This window comes from Ornithodoros turicata, unplaced genomic scaffold (assembly GCF_037126465.1).
Source record: "Ornithodoros turicata isolate Travis unplaced genomic scaffold, ASM3712646v1 Chromosome44, whole genome shotgun sequence".
Taxonomy (NCBI): Eukaryota; Metazoa; Arthropoda; class Arachnida; order Ixodida; family Argasidae; genus Ornithodoros; species Ornithodoros turicata.
Genome location: NW_026999374.1, coordinates 115,100 through 130,851, shown reverse-complemented (window position 1 = coordinate 130,851; position 15,752 = coordinate 115,100). Strand labels below are relative to the sequence as shown.

The 15,752-nt window shown below is 45.4% G+C and overlaps 1 long non-coding RNA gene across 1 annotated transcript; it reads right to left on the bottom strand.

Moving 5' to 3' along the window:
* Positions 1-7,824: 7,824 nt before the first annotated feature.
* On the bottom strand, positions 7,825-9,126 carry LOC135374102 (uncharacterized). The gene is made up of 3 exons (XR_010416756.1): positions 8,843-9,126; positions 8,276-8,367; positions 7,825-7,846 (listed from the first exon to the last, which is right to left on the bottom strand). It is a non-coding gene; the product is annotated as an uncharacterized LOC135374102 (long non-coding RNA).
* Positions 9,127-15,752: the final 6,626 nt, after the last annotated feature.

The following is a 15,752-nucleotide window of genomic DNA, read 5'->3' as shown; positions in this document are numbered from 1 at the left end:
GGGATGCTGATTGCGATGTGGTTGTACACCACGTTACTCCGTTAAGCGCTCGGTCCCGAAGACTGAGAGGCTTATGCACTCGCCGGTCTACACTCGGCGGTTACTGACGGACAAAGCAACACTCTAGCCAACCCACGATTCCCTCGACAATACTTAGTTCGACCCAGGGCGATCAGCACTCGTTAGAGCACGATGGTGTAATCGTCAAAGGAGTGACTCAGGGTACAACGATAACAATCCAACACAACGCTTTACTCAATCTTACAAAATTAAAAAGAAACAACCGATGAATGCTTCAACACAGATATTAATTATAACTAAATAATACAAGGTGCAATGCTCATTAAGAAGACATTATCTACGTGGAAATAGCCTTAACACAATTTCAACAGGGTGACAGAGAATTTCAAAGTCTTAGCTGTTTTGCACAGAAGGTCCGAATGTCCCTTGTCAGAAAGGTGCTGTGATGAGTCGGGTCGCGCGGCGGGGGTCCTTTTCGGTCTGTGGTCTCTGCGGTTTCTTGCACGACGCACCCAAACAAAGGAACTCGCCGACGTCTCCCCTCGAGGACTGACGCTGCCGCACAAGCTTGTTTCCAAACCACGACTGACGTTTCTTGGTCTCGCTCCAGGTCTGGTTCACCATTCGTTTTGCTTGTTATGTTCTTTTTCTCAAGTCCCGGGAAGGAGGAATTCCAGACTTTCAGACGCACACACACTCGGTGGTGTCACTTGACACCACACGGCCAGGGGTTCGCTGCCCTTCCCAATGTTCGGTCCCCAGACATAAACACTAACTGCTTTTCGCAGGAAAAAGGCCATTTCGACGTCTAGACAAAGTACATGATGTAAAAAAACAAATGCAGCTCTCGGCTACCGTACTTTTGGCTACATAGTCCATGCTCGAAAAAGTTCCCGAAATGCGCCGGAATCACGGATTTGTGACACTGCCCCCTTTTCAAGAATGTTGACGGGTTAACATTTCAAACCTTACAATAGACGAGATTCCGACGGTATAATAACCCAAACGTTCGACTGAACAACTTGGAACATCAAAAACTCAACAGATGAACATATGAGCACAAATCGAGCAACAAAATGGAGTAACATTTCGATCGGCTGTGTATGCAGCGCACGCTTTACTTATTCCACCCATATGCCCATGCATATACAATTGGCATGAAGTATAATAAAAACGTTACATGGGTACGTAAACAGATTACAGTTAAGAAGCCATGCATAACTCATGCATATCGACATCATGAATAGTGCCCTCATCAGGTTCTACTTAAGTAGTCGGCACCGACATTATCTTTGCCCTTGATGCCCTCGACTTTGAAATCATACTCTTGCACAGCTATGTGTGTGTGTGTAATTGAAGGTGTAATTGAAGGTGGGTTTTATGGCGCAAGGGCAGCTTGGGCCAAAGAGCGCCAAATCAATGACTTAATGACTATGAATGTTTACGATGTTGACCAATATAAAAGCTTCTGTTCTCATAAAAAGCATGGTAAAAACGTAAATGCTATTACTTGAAAACTGTCACTACCTGGGAAATTCATTTTATTACAGGACTAGATGTATTTTATCAACTTTGTAGAGTCTAAAAAACCAAGGATACTGTCATAAGAGACAATCCCATCGTCACCTAGTAAAAGAGATGGATGATATGGTAAGTGATATCGATAAAATATCGGAAAATGAGTGATGCGATGGCGGTCATACAAGGGACAACTGATAAGAATATGCAGTACGGTCAGTGGTTCACTACAGTGTTGACAGACCGGTTGTTCCTCGGCCCGGAGCAGATAATTATGCGTTAGGTGGGAATGCCCAATTCGCAATCGTGTCAAGATTACGTCATGGTGTCTGTTACCATGAGTGAAACTTTCTCGCTCTCTTATGACTGGCTTTACCAAGTGCAACTTATTAGTTGCTTCCCTGTTCCACCTCTGCTGCCACTGCGAGAATAATCTGTGTTTGATGGTAGCTCTGTAATCTTGAAACGGTATTTGCACTGTGCTCTCTGCAGCAGTCGAGGTTGTATCTCTCGCCACTCTGTCAGCTGGTTCGTTCCCAGCAATCCCAGCATGGCTTGGGACCCAACAGAAGTGAATCACATGTCCATTTTTATGGAGTTTATGAAACAGCAGCAAGAGATGATGAAGAAGAGCGTTCTTTGTTGGTTGCCGCGTTTTCATTGCCATCATGAGGCTTTTGGAATCTGTGTAAATCACTGCCTTCTTTGTTCTTGCACTTTGTATCATTTCGAATGCTAGTAGGACCCCGTACATTTCAGCTGTGTACACACTCGCCCTTGGATTTATGCGGATTGAACGAATATTGTTTTCTTGATGTACGGCAGGCGGCAGCTACTCTGTTTTTTGTTTTTGAGCCATCTGTGTAAAATGCTGAAAAATCTCTATAGTTATACTCTTGCACAGCTAGTGCCCAACGGAGCACTCGACTATTCATGTACTTGGCGCTGTCAAGGTATCTAAGCGGCTGATGATCAGTTTGAATAACGAACTGGGTCCAATACAGAAATATGTGTCTGATTGCCCAGACAATAGCTCTTTCTCAATGGTTGAGTACGCCCGCTCTCGGTCTAATAACTTTCTACTGGCATACCCTACTGGGTCGGAACCCCGTTGAAGTAGAACCGCGCCTGTGTCAGAGGCGTCTGTTCGAAGGATGAACTGCTTCGTGAAATCGGGCAACTGCGAAATGGGTGCCTCAGCAAGATGCGCTTTGAGCGACCGTTCCTGCTCTTCTCCCCATTTTACGTGGGTTTTCTCTCGTTTCTTTGTCAGGTCTGACAATGGCGCAGCAATAGACGAATAGTTAGGGATGAATTGTCGATAATAGCCAGTCAGTCCTAAAAACGACCGGACCTGCGTCTTCGTCTTCGGCCTCGGTGCATTCTCGATTTTTTCCAATGTAGCTGAGATGTGGCTTTGTTTCCCGTGACCAATCTTGTGGCCCAAGAATGACAACTCAGTGAACCCAATTTCGCACTTTGTTGGTCTTACCGTTAGCCCTGCTTCTCTAATCTTCCTGAAAACTTCGTTCAGGGTCTGAACGTGTTCTTCCCACGTATCAGTCGCGATGAGTACGTCATCGTAGTAATGTTGCACATTGGGGATTCCCTGCAGCACTTCTCGCATGAGTTTTGCAAATACCGCTGGTGCTGTCTTCAAACCGAACGGCATGTACCTGAACTGATACAGGCCACTTGGTGTCGAAAATGCGGTTTTTGGTTTTGACTCCTCATTGAGGGGTATCTGCCAATATCCCTTGGCAAGGTCGAGTTTAGTGAAATATACGCGAGAGCCAACCTCTGCAATTAGGCAATCCGACCTGGGAATGGGCTCTTCGTCTGCAACGAGGATGTCGTTGAGTCTTCGGAAATCAATGCACACCCTGTTTGACCCGTCAGATTTCTTTACGATCAAAACTGGAGAATGGTAGGGAGAGTTGGACTTTTCAATAATTCCCAGCTGAAGCATTCCCTCCAACTCCCTCTCAACCTCACCTCGTACAGCGAACGGAAGGGGATATTGCTTGACGTGCACCGGACAGTCTGTTGCCGTCTGTAAGTTGCATTCCACCAAATTAGTGGAGCCGGGCAAGTCGGAAAATATTTCTTGATACGTCGTCGTTAGGTTTCGCACGTCACTTCTCTGCTGTGTGCTTAGCTCCTCACCGACGATTATATCTCGGCAATCTTCTCTCGTTGCTCCTAACGTAGTAGGAACCTCCACGTCGACGTCCACGTGGTCTTCGCACTCATCCCTCGCAGCCACTGATGCCAACATGGCGTTTACTTGTGTCGCTGGTTCTCTTTATTCATACTTCTTCAGAATGTTCGCATGAAACAGCTTCTTTTTGTGTCCGAGGTCGATAACATAGTCAGCTTCTCCTTTCTTTTCAATTATTTTGAAGGGTCCTTTCCATTGCATCATTAATTTATTTCCCTCCGGCGGAAGTAACAGTAGGGCTTCGTCTCCAACCTGGAGCTGTCGGTCTCTGCTTCTCGTGTCATAATACTTCTTGTATCGCTGCGACGCGTTCTCCAGCTCCTCGTGGGCGATTTGACAAGTCTCTTCGAGCTTCTTACGCAGATCCAATACATGCTGATACGTCGTCTTCACCTCTTCATCAATCTGTGCTCCGCCCCACAGCTGTTTCAAAATCGCCAACGGCCCCTTCATCTTTCGGCCGTACAAAAGCTCAAATGGGGAAAATCCCAGGCTTGCCTGTGGCACCTCCATATATGCAAATAAAAGGGGTGACAAATAGCGATCCCAGTCCCGTGGGCGCTCATGGCACATTCGCTTCAGCATCTTCTTCAATGTTCCATTGAACTTCTCTACGAGTCCGTTGGCCATCGGGTGGTATGGTGTTGTGGTGAGCTGGCGAACTGATAGCAGCCGACTGATCTCCCTCATCAGGTCGGAAGTGAAGTTAGACCCCCTGTCGCTGAGTATTTCATCTGGCAATCCAACCCGGGAAAATATGTTCAGTAGAGCTTCAGCTACTCTTTCTGTTTCGATGCTTGCCAAAGCAACGGCTTCCGGAAATCTGGTAGCATAGTCGACGAGAGTAAGTATGTAGCGATTGCCCCCTTCCGACGATGGTTTTATCGGTCCGACGATATCGATGGCCACTCTTTTCAATGGAGTGTCGATGATAGGCATTTTCCCTAGTGGCAAAGGTCGCGTCCTGCCCTTGTCACTGGTTCTCTGGCAAATGTCGCACGTTCGGACAAACCTTTTCACGTCTGACTGCAGTCTTGGCCAGTAAACTTCTGCCATAATTCTCTCGGCCGTGCGTTTTGCCCCTTGATGTCCGGCCATTATTCCATTGTGTGCCAAGCCCAAGACCGTAAGCCTGAATTTTTGAGGTACCATTAGCTGAATTGTTGTCTCCCCACTAAACGATTTATACTTCCGATGAAGCAAATCGTTTTCCTCAAAAAATAGGTAGCTGCCCTGACGCCGGTTCTTGCTTTGGAATTGTTTTCTGATGGAAGCAAAAAACTTTTGCAAAGTCGGGTCGGCCTTTTGCTCTTTACCGAAATCTTCGGTCACTATGCCCTCGCTTAGGAGTGGACTTCTCAACTGCCGGAAATCTTGCCTCTGCTTTCTGGACTGTTGTCGCGTAGTTACCGCAAGAATCTTAGGAGGGATTTCTTGCTGGCCACCTCCCACGCTCTGTGTGTTCCCTTCTAGTTCGGGAACGTCTTGTTCCTTTGAACCGGTGTCTTCTGCATTGTTAGGTTCGGTTTCCCAGTGTGGGTCTTCTTCCTCAACGCGTCGCATTCCGGGCACATTCCCAAGTATAACGTCAAATAAAGGATCCTCCATGCATCCTGCCTCAAGCTTCCCCGTGCAGTACGGTGACTGAATGTGAACGGTGGCAACAGGTAACATTCTGACCTTGCGATCAAGTAGGAACACAGTCATCGTCCTTCCCGTCAGCTGCTCGGGCGTAATCAGAGCTTTGTTAACGATGGCCGTGTTACACCCTGTATCTCGGAGAATTTTGACGCGTTTGCCGTCTATAATGCCTTCCACAACCGGCAAGTTATTCTCCTCTGGTGGACGTTTGACACAACGTGTACCACGGGCACCTTCTCCCCGCTCTTGAGTTCAACATATCCTCCCTGAACGCATGTGGACACCGAATTTTCAGTTCCATCCTTCTTTGCAGTATTTGTACTCCTGCACTCCGAGCTCTTGTACCCACGACGTCCACACCTGTAGCCAATTATGTCTGAGGCTCCTCTAGGTACATTTGTACGACAATTAGAGGCCTTGTGGCCGAGCCCATTGCAGATCAGGCATCGCTGCCGCTGTGCGCCTTTCCCATCGGCTCCGGTTTTTCCCGACACGGGAGCAACTTGCTTCTACGGAACTCCCCTTTCGCTAGTTTTCTTCCCTAGGGTTGTACGCCCCTGCGCGTTCATGAACTGGTCCGCTAACTCGGATAAGTCTTTTCTGCTTCCTCTCTTTGAGCTTCGGGTCGCATCTCTCTAAAAACCTTTCGCGGATCATCAGTTCTTTGACATCTTCGTATTCTTTCTTTGTTCCTGCTAGCTGCAACTATCTTTCCCAGTAGTTATCTAGCCTAGCGAGGTACTGACCCGCCGTTTCCCCATCTACGGGTGGTGCGGCTTGGAATTGCCACGAAAACCGTCTTCCGTCAAACGGAATCTACTCAGCAAGGCCTCTTTCAACTTCGCGTAGTCGTTGCAATCGCTTGCTGGTAACCTCCCAAACACGCTCAAAGCTTCTCCGCTAAGGCACATACTCAATGCCGCTGCCCATTGCTCCTTGGGCCACTTCTGACCATCGGCTATTCGTTCAAAACGCATCAAATATGCATCTAAGTCATCTTTCTCTTCGTCATACGCTGACATCAACTTATGGGGACTAATTCCCTGAAACTGAGACGATGGCGGAACCGTCTGTCCGACCCACTCACTTGGGGGGAACCTTTTTCGGAAAGCCGCCAGCTTCATTTCCAAAATTTCTCTCTCTCTTTCGTGCGCCTCCTTTTCTCTTTCGTGTGCTTCTATAGCCTTGGCTTCGGCCTCCCTCATGCGCTCTCGTTCTAGAGCCCACTCCTCGCGATCTCTAGTCCTCTCCTGATTTATCCATTCCTGAAGCTCACGCCCTTGCAATCCAAGCTTCTCGCCTATCTCAACTAATTTGCCGATCTCCACGACCATACCTGATAACAGCACTTCTGACAACAACCTCAATCATTCAATATCCAGAGACCACACCTCCAACAGACTACACCATGCATCGCCACCTAAGTCCTGTCGCGGACGCCATTTTTGTTAGAATATATTGTCGATTGGGAATGAACTTGAATTCGCGTTTTGAGATGATTCCCAAAATCGGTAGGGATGCTGATTGCGATGTGGTTGTACACCACGTTACTCCGTTAAGCGCTCGGTCCCGAAGACTGAGAGGCTTATGCACTCGCCGGTCTATACTCGGCGGTTACTGACGGACAAATCAACACTCTAGCCAACCCACGATTCCCTCGACAATACTTAGTTCGACCCAAGGCGATCAGCATTCGTTAGAGCACGATGGTGTAATCGTCAAAGGAGTGACTCAGGGTACAACGATAACAATCCAACACAACGTTTTACTCAATCTTGCAAAATTAAAAAGAAACAACCGATGAATGCTTCAACACAGATATTAATTATAACTAAATAATACAAGGTGCAATGCTCATTAAGAAGACATTATCTACGTGGAAATGGCCTTAACACAATTTCAACGATTGTATCTCATTACGGCCGAAGTCTCATTACGGCCGATGTCTCAATACGGCCGAAAGTCTCAATACGGCCGATAATCCTTTAATCCCCAAGTGTCTCATTACGGCCAAAGTCTCAATACGGCCGAAGGCAGTCTCATTACGGCCGAAGATGTCTCATAACGGCCAAATGTGTATTGTAACCTGCATTGATATGCAATGTCGCAGCCAGGTATGGATATATATTCAGCAGGGTATAAGCCATGCACTGTGCCCTTAGGGCCCTTATCATATTTATATACACATATTGCGAGACAAACGGTATGTTATCATACCACAGCACAATGCAACATATTGTGTAATGTGTACTCCCACAAGGTAGTGTTGATGTTGCTGTGAAGCAGGCAACTATGTGGAGTTAGCTACTTGCAGAAAGCTAGATGAATATTGGCTTTGTTGTGACGCTTTTGGGGCCATCCTACAGTCACTGGCCAAGACGGAACACCTATCTCAGTCGATGTCAGTTTATTTCCATTCGCTTCTTGCTTCTGGAATGAGTAAACCTGCAAGAAGCGAAGAGCAACCATCAATAGGCTAGAATATTAAAAAAAAACAAAAAAAACAAGCATTTGTCTCTACATGGCTGGTTTTAATGTGCACAAGCTGCACATGTGTTGATACGTGTCTGTTATTTCATACAAGGTTAACATAAATGTTCATCTAGACAAAAGAATGACAAGCCTTAAAAATGTGACTTCCAGGTAAACACGGAGCATGACCATGATATGAATATAGGTTCAGTAGTTCATTCCGTTAATGGAAACATGTGAATATCAAATAGTGATACATTACAATTCATGAAATGATGCATGCATAACTTTCCATTTCTGGTTTCTTTTTTTTTATAAAAGTAGTGCACGAATTAACATTCGTGCACTACTACAAAATTTCTCACTTCAGAACAGAACCTTATGATGATCTTAACCGCTCACCTCTTCGGCCAGGACTCCCTGGGCAGCAACATCCTATTAGCCATGTTGTTGTTTTTCTTTTTCGGAATCCTCCGTGCAGCCACATACCATGCCTGGAATGGAAAACCAGCTATAAATAACAATGTATTTGAATGACTTCCTCTTGAAGTATTTATTCTAATCAGATATGCTTTTGTGCCTAGTATGGTACGCGAAGGCACATAAGTACAACATTTGCAGACGTTCGACGTAAGCAGTTCAAGGAGATCAATTCAAGTACGCCGACTTGCGCTTTTATTTTTGAAGAAATAGGACGACAAATTTTAACAAATTAAATATGGCTCACAATGATACGAGTAAATGCTGCTGTACGGTGATGCACTGTCGGTATCTTATCGTCTTCGAATAAATTTGTTGTTCCTAAACGCGCAACCAACTAGAAACGACGCAAACCTACGAACAGATACCGAGTTACATCTATTACAGGCACTTCGGATGTTTTGATTCATTTAAATTACTCGTATGAGAATCCAACTATGTGTGGACAGCACACTACTAATCCAGACAATCTACCAAAGCATTACTCACCAGAATTCCTGCTGGACTTGGTCTTGGTCAACACTGCGCGATATACGTTGGGGCTGTGGCGATTCATTCAACTCGATTTTTACCGGAACAACAGGCGCTGCTCGAAAGACAACGACGGAAAATAGAGAGCCGCTATAAAGTCCGCTAATTTGCACATTACAGCACTACAAATCGATATATGAACACGTCGTAAACAGCAACCACTCGCTCACACAAGAAACGAGGTACCCAACGTTGCTAGACACCATCCGAACTCCAAAGTGAGAGTAGCAAAACAACAAGATATCAAAACACGAAAGCAGGAAGAGTATTGATCCCCCCTCCTTCTATAGCATGCAAAACGTGATTTGCGCTGAGATGAACATATATGTTCATGACGCGAGTAATTTTCACTTTTCACTGATCCAAAGGAGGTCACGTGGGATTGCTTGGCGTTTGCGAAATTAACAGCAATGAAAATGGCGAAACGAAACTTGTGATTCGTGCATTCATGCGCTCTTCATGGTAGCTGCCAGAAAATCGAATAAAGCTTATGGGACACTGGATTTCAGGTATGTTGGCATCTTTTTCATTCCTGCATATCATTTCACATTACATTATACGTGAATACATGGTGTCATGTCATGGGTGTCGTGCCTCACGATGCTGGGGAAGTAGTTGCATGGGGAAGTAGTTGCATGGGGAAGTGTGCATGGTTGTAGACTTTTAATTTTTGATCGCGTAATCGAAATATCGGCACCTCTCGCATTGTGGCTTGCATGTGACCAACCAAGTGCTGTTCCCTTACTAGCGCTTCCTACAAACGACAAAACGAAACATGTGGGAATGTATATTTTTGATTACTCATAAATGTATCGTTTTCAGGTTGCTGCCACTACTCCATGTGCCCGCAATTGTCTTGCGTGTATGATTACACTAACGACGTCGCCGACCACGGCGGAAGTGTTTTGCGTACACGCGTTTCAGCATGAAGCCTGCAGGTAACATCTGATGCTTACCCTTCGGATATTCTGAATTTACATATTGTAGCTTAGAGGAATTCCGAATGCCCAGAGTGACACACACTTATAACATTGTGACATCAGTGCAGTGGCATAAGCTCTAATGTAGTGCCCTACGAAAATGAACAAGGGGCAGTGGTTTATCCAGAATCCCAAGCACAAGAGGGGTGTTGGAAAAAATTGTGTGGGGAGGTCATCATTATAGTTACGTCATTACAGCTTAACATATCATTACAGACGTATCTGAAGCTGAAATCGCAAGGGCACCCCCTGTAGGGGGTGCACAGGCAAAAAAGTTAGGGGGGTCTGGATAAAGCACTGACGAGGGGGACTCCTCCACTCCAAGTCAAGCCTCATAAAACATCTCCTGAAATATTTTCCTGGCTATGCAGCTGCATCATTATTACGTAATAATAATTGTCATTGTTGTCCATAATTCTTGAATATGTTTTGAATATATGGAAAGAAGTCTGCCTGACAGCATATGTCTTATGGTCATCATCAAACAAGAGCATATGTCATTTTGTTCAGTGCCTTATGTACTTTTTTTAAATTTCAGGTGGACGTAAATTGTAGAAGGCAACTAGTTGGGGAGAAGATCATGGTCATAGGTCATGTGGCTCCTGGAGCTCCCTGTGGGCTCCCTTGTGGAGCACTTTTCAGAACACACACACACACAGTTTGCTCACAGAACCAACGAGTAGGATGTTGCTTGGATACTGAGAGAAAATGGCGTAACACATACAAATATCGTGTGACACATATGACAATAAAAACATTTTTCACGAGGGATGCATGAAACACTGTCGCAATATTGTGTGCATGAACCATTGTGTGTGACACAAGCCTTGGGGGCACACCGCCTCGGACACATGTTGGGAAGCATAAAACACAGTATATACAGAGCTAATATGGTGGATGCTTCTTTTTGGCCGTTATGAGACATCTTCGGCCGTAATGAGACTACCTTCGGCCGTATTGAGACTTTGGCCGTAACGAGACACTTGGGGATTAAAGGATTTTCGGCCGTAATGAGACTTTCGGCCGTAATGAGACTTTGGCCGTAATGAGACTTCGGCCGTAATGAGATGTTACCATGGTCTTGAGGGGATTACGATGATCTCTGAAAGGGACGCGACCTTCTCTCCTACTTTTCTTTCAACAGGAGGCAGCGAACAATTGCCAATTCGTAGAACCCAGCACTCCCCTTCCGATCTGTTTCGGTCTGTCTACCAACGTCATGATGACGTTGATAGACAGACGAGGTTTATTGCAAGCAGTTTTTACTGTCGAAGTTGCAATAATATAACGCAGAGAAATGCACACCTTTTATACCTGTTTACGGTTCTTTTAATGTCTCGAAAGGCCTTGGTGAGCGACTGTCTGCACGATGCTGTTTATGACCCTTGCCGGCCCTTGCGCGGCCCTTTTTCAGCGGTCATCTCACGACGAGCTTGTTGTCAGCCGAGACTGTCCACTGCCGGCGTAACAAATGGAGCATAACGAGAGGATAGAGAGGTAGCAAGCGAGCTGGTGGTATAGATCCATAACTTAAAAACCCGAGACTAGGGGACAAAAAACAACAAACACAGACAAGGTCTCAAACACAGCTGAAAGTTTACTTACAGCACAAACATATAAATTCTGAGAGTCTTCTTGGGGCCCTGGCATCTTTTCATGGTAAAAAATGTCACGCATTGTCCCTGGTGCGTTTCCAGTCAAAAGCGGGTATTTCTGTCTCGGATTTTCTTCGAGTTCCAGAATTGTATCTTAAATCAGCTGCTATAAGTATTGATGGAGAATTGTTTACCCAAAAGACTGGCATCTGTATTGGTTCTGCCATTGCACCGGTATTGTCAGAAATTTACCTGCGTACTGTTGATACTGCTGTCATGTCATTTATTTCAACTGTTTCCACTGCCTCTCTTCTTGTAAGAAGGTTTGTCGATGATGTGTTGCTGTTGTCAAACGAAGAGTCCATCATTTCTGACTGTGAACGTGTTATCAAGTCTGTCGCTCCCGAACTAGATTTTACTGTTGAGTACCCCATGAATGGCGAGCTACAATTTTTGCATGTACGACTTTTGTTCAGCCCTTATCTTTGCTGGAACTATGGCAAATTAGTTCCTAAACCTATCCTGTCTACTAATAACTGCCATTCAAAAACTGTCAAGTTTGGAGTCATCGCCGGGTTACTGTCAAATGCTGTAAAAAAGTCTTGTGTTCACCAGTTACATTCTTCTCTCTGCCACCAAATGTCTCGGTTGAGGGACGCGGGATACTCCCATTGTATGCTTTTTCATGGTCTAATGACGCTTGGAAACAAGCTTTTTTCCGTTTCCCTAAAACAAAATAATGTTACTGGGGGGGGGGGGGGATATAGGTTTATTGCAAAACAAAAGAAAAAAATAAACGAAAGGGGGGAAAGGTTAGCCTGGCTCCAGAAGCCGACTTGCTATTCCCGCTTACAAAAAGAAAAATAAAAAGAAGAAAAAGAAAGACAAAACGAAAAGAGCGAAAGAAGAGGCGCAGTCACAGGCTCAGCGCGAGCCCTGTGTCGGTAAGGAAGCGTACGAGTTCCCTTCCGACGCGCCACTGAATGGGGCGTTGCAGAGGGCCCAGTAGCGTTGCCAGCGTGACCTCCCTGAGCCCTAGGGCAGCTAGCCGCTCCATCAGAGTGGCACGGGGAGCGGCGAACAGGCGACAGTGGAGGAGTAGGTGGGAAGTGTTGCCCTCGGTAGAGCAGGCTGCACATGTAGGGGTGTCAAGCGTGCTGAGTTGGAAGAGCCGTGTTGGCGTTCGAGCCACGCTTAACCGCAGACGGTGGATAACGGACGCCTCCCTCCTCGTGATGTTTGGGGGAGGGGCGTATTGCATTTTTGGGCCGATGGAGTGCAGAAATGTATTGGGCGAGATGGCACGTTCTATGAAATCTTGAACACAGCGAGAGCGCAAGCGACGTATTTGGAGCTGGCAGGCAGACATTGAAAGCGGGATGCTGAGACTCAAGGCAGCCGTGGTATGGGCGCGTTTCGCAGCAATGTCGGCACGGGTATTTCCGGGCAACCAGACGTGACTGGGTACCCACTGGAGTCAGTAGTATACGACTTGTGAGAAACTACAGGGGTGAGAAACTACAGGATTCCTGCCCTGAGCCCTGCGCGTATTTTTCCCAGCGCGGCGCGTGTGCGGAGGGTTGTCCACGTGCTTATCGGCGGGGGAGGGCTGCGTGCGCGCTTACCCTCTCACATTTTTGAACCTGGGCCGGCTTCTTTCGACATTTTTGAGCCTTGGCCGACTTGGGTCGCGTATTTTTTCTCGCACCCGGCGGGCGGCGCTCGGGTGGAGGCGCTTACCGGTGGATGGCGCGTGGCCGGAGTGCTGCGTGCGCGCTTACCAGCTCACAGTTTTCAGCCCGGGTCGACTACTTTCGTCATTTTTCAAACTGTGCCGACTTCAATCATATTTTTTTTTTTCAGCTACAACAGGTGTGCAGTAGGCAATTTACATGCAAAGGATAGACATACACAAAAGTACAAGTGAAAATATATTTATTAAAGTCATTAGTGTCAGAAATTATGTTATGGCTCTGCGTGAATGTGAAAAACTTAGCCAAAAATCTGAAGCAGGAGAAACACAATACACGTAACAATACTTATTACAGGCATGATGCAATAGCATTGAATAGGCATCATACATCATACACAATATTTTTTATTAACTGAAATCATACACACAAGTTTTCAATGAATCAGAAGGGATAGCACATTTAATCAAAGAAGATGTACTTAATCATTACGATTACAATCAAAATTACAAGTTTTATTGTAAAAAGTCTGAGATGTGAGAACCTGATAGATGTAAGTAATTTCGAGCACAATATGGAAGCTAAGTTTAATATTCCAATATGACATACATTTAATTAATCAATTTCTATTGAAGTGAATAGCGCAGACATAAGGCAATAATTCGAATCAACACGATCAACAGATAGCATTAATATAGAACCAATCATCCAACATGTAGGGAAATAATAGCTACACCATATCAAAACGAGAAACGATCACCACATTTAATCAAAGAAGATATTCTTAATCAATATGATTATAAATAAAATTATAAGTTGTGTTATAAAAAGTCTAATATTCTTATACGTGAGAACCATCAGTGCAATAGCGGGAAGTTCTGATAGTTGTATGTAATTAACTGTGAACAGCAGAGACCCTGGAAGACTATGGGACATGAACACAAGAGGAAATAAAATCTATACCACTACAAACAAGTTATTCTTAATCAAAACAACATAGTAATCTATCATTCAGAAAATCAGAAGAAAAAATCAAACTCATCAGAAAATAGATATGTTAAAAATGAACTTCACCACATAGCACGCTCCTAGGCAACAAACAGAACTAATGATATCTGCCATGATTTGTTGAAGACGAGAGGCGTACACATGTTTTGTGACAGTTACGAACATTTTCGAGCGCAATAGGGAATCTAAGTTGGTTATTCCAACTTTACACAATTAACCAATTTCTTATTAAGTGAACAGCATAGACGTAAGCAAATAACGAGAAACAAGAAACGAGTTGAAGAACAATCTTTCAAAACGAGAAACATGCACGCACTTAACACTGAATAGCAGAGAAACACTCTAAACAGCACATCTGCCACCGTGTAAATAACAGACACATGCAGGAAAATAATTGAAAAACAATCTATCAAAACGATAAACATGCGCGGATGAACAGCAGAGAAAGGAAGTTCTGATAGCTGTATGTAATTACCTGTGAACAGCAGAGACCCTGGAAGACCACGGGACAGGAACACAAGCGGGAATAAAATCTATAACACTACAAAGAAGATATTATTAATCAAAACAACAGAATAATCTATCATTTTAAATATCATAAAATCATCCTCGTGACTTAATCTAGTCGAACTCAATACAATTTTCATTCTAAGAGACACTACAAACATTACTTTGTTTTATCAACACAGAAAATATATTTAAAAAAAGAACTTCACCGCATAGCATGCTCCTAACCAACAACCAGCTCTAATATTATCTGCCCTGATTTGTTGAAGACGGAAGGCGTACACATGTTTTGTGACAGTTATGAACGTTTCGAGCGCAATAGGGAATCTAAGTTGATTATTCCAACATTACACATTTAACCAATACGACCGACCGAGCACTCGTTTGATGAGCCTGGTCGTTCTCTTTCACTTGGTAGTGCCAGCTTGTCCACGACCTTGTATGATGACGCTGGAGAGGCTAACGACAAACTGCCAGCAGAGAACGGCTAGCCCGAGGTGGTGATGGGGGATGATCCTCGTCTCATTTCAGGCAGCTGCGTTGCTCGTCTACTGGAGCACTTCAGAAACCAGGAATTTGAGCACGGCTACGGCATAAACCCGTGCGCCTCCTCCCAGACGTTCGGCAAACGAGCCTTGGGTATGAGGCGAAAAATACGACCGACCGAGCACTCGTTTGATGAGCCTGGTCGTTCTCTTTCACTTGGTAGTGCCAGCTTGTCCACGACCTTGTATGATGACGCTGGAGAGGCTAACGACAAACTGCCAGCAGAGAACGGCTAGCCCGAGGTGGTGATGGGGGATGATCCTCGTCTCATTTCAGGCAGCTGCGTTGCTCGTCTACTGGAGCACTTCAGAAACCAGGAATTTGAGCACGGCTACGGCATAAACCCGTGCGCCTCCTCCCAGACGTTCGGCAAACGAGCCTTGGGTATGAGGCGAAAAATACGACCGACCGAGCACTCGTTTGATGAGCCTGGTCGTTCTCTTTCACTTGGTAGTGCCAGCTTGTCCACGACCTTGTATGATGACGCTGGAGAGGCTAACGACAAACTGCCAGCAGAGAACGGCTAGCCCGAGGTGGTGAT